Below are 1714 nucleotides of genomic sequence, written 5' to 3' on the forward strand. Positions count from 1 at the left end.
ACATGGTCCCTGGAATTCAACCTTCCTTAATTATATCAATTCTCTTACTTTAGCCATAGATGTATTGCGCTCCATCCGAGCTAAGCCTGTTACCTTGGATATGGATTTCTTAGCTGAGGCTTCGGAGAATTTGAAACGGTTGTTTTCCCCCTCATGGCTTCTAGTCTGGGGAGGAATATTAGGAGTGTTATTATTGCTTGTTATTGGATCCTGCTGTGTATATCGCTGTTGGCAATGAGGGCGTTATCACTATGAGTGTTTGGCCTTGGCAGTAGAGGCTGCCTCAGCTGGCGACAAGCCGCATGTAGCCATTTATTTGGCTCAGGCCCATCGTGCCTGACGGAGCTCACGTTCATGTTTTCCGCCCTTGGGGGACCCAGACACGGGTAAGGAATCGAGGCCATACCTACCAACCTAAGACAGGCACAAGGGACATAAGCCCTTCTGCTGATGACGGGTAAGGAGTTATGGTGACTCGGCGGCCTAAGACAGGGCCCCTTTGGCACCTTCCTGATTCTCGCTCAAGAACAGGAGCATGTTGCAGGCATGTAACGTCGACTCCATTTGCCGTTGCCTTCATTGCTGCTTTTGTTAAAAAGGAAAGGAGGAATTGTGGAGAATTGTAGATCTGCCCCTCTGCCATTTTATGATATAGCCTATGAAGCCATTTTGTATTAAGTTTAGTTTTCCTCCAGATCACATGATATGTTCCCGTGGGTGTTTGATGTATCCTTATAAGGTAATAATCTGTTCTCTGTATGCTGATTGGTTGCATTATGGTATATATGTTGCCACCCCTTCCTGGCATGGAGAGAGAGCGGGGTAGACATCCGGAGATGAGGAACTAAAGTAAACTCCTTGTGTATCAAGTGTGTGCCTCTTTGCTTGCGTGTCACCAGTTCAGGCCCCTGTAGTCGCAGACCGAGTTGCCCAAGGCAATCCAGCTCACGACACAATCCATTGTTCAATTTCAATTTCATCACTTGTCTCACCTAGAAGAAACCATACTTTTTTTTTCATTTGGGGCCTGTTTTCTTTTCTAAAACTAGTTTTGGGACTGTTTTCCATTGCCATGACCTTGACAGAAATAAAGAACATATCATTTTTGTTTAAATACATATTTTCTGTTCTTTTGAATATTTGCTTACTGATGGAAAGGTTGAGTAGTACAGTAAATCTACATTCTACTTTTTGAGGAAATGTCAAAGTATTTCACCAAAAGGCTGCACCCTGTATGAGGTTTCCAATTTTTATGCATCCTTCCCAGCACTGTTACCTTAAGTTATATTGACAGTGTTATAGTAGGAGCAAAGGAGAATCTCACTGTGGTTGTAGTTTGCATTTGCTTAATGGATGAGATGTCAAGCATGTTTGTGTTTCCATGTGGAAGGGGTGTGGGGTATTTGTTTCACATTCTGACCCTGGTGTTTGTCTCAGTTATCAGTGCTTGGTGTCAATGTTCACTGAGATGAGGGCCCACAGGAACATTCAGTTAAGAGAGGCAATATCAAAGGAGAATCTCACTGTGGTTGTAGTTTGCATTTGCTTAATGGATGAGATGTCAAGCATGTTTGTGTTTCCATGTGGAAGGGGTGTGGGGTATTTGTTTCACATTCTGACCCTGGTGTTTGTCTCAGTTATCAGTGCTTGGTGTCAATGTTCACTGAGATGAGGGCCCACAGGAACATTCAGTTAAGAGAGGCAATATCCAATA

The sequence above is a fragment of the Fukomys damarensis genome, unplaced genomic scaffold (assembly GCF_012274545.1).
Source record: "Fukomys damarensis isolate Sample0158 unplaced genomic scaffold, DMR_v1.0_HiC HiC_scaffold_73826, whole genome shotgun sequence".
Classification (NCBI taxonomy): Eukaryota; Metazoa; Chordata; class Mammalia; order Rodentia; family Bathyergidae; genus Fukomys; species Fukomys damarensis.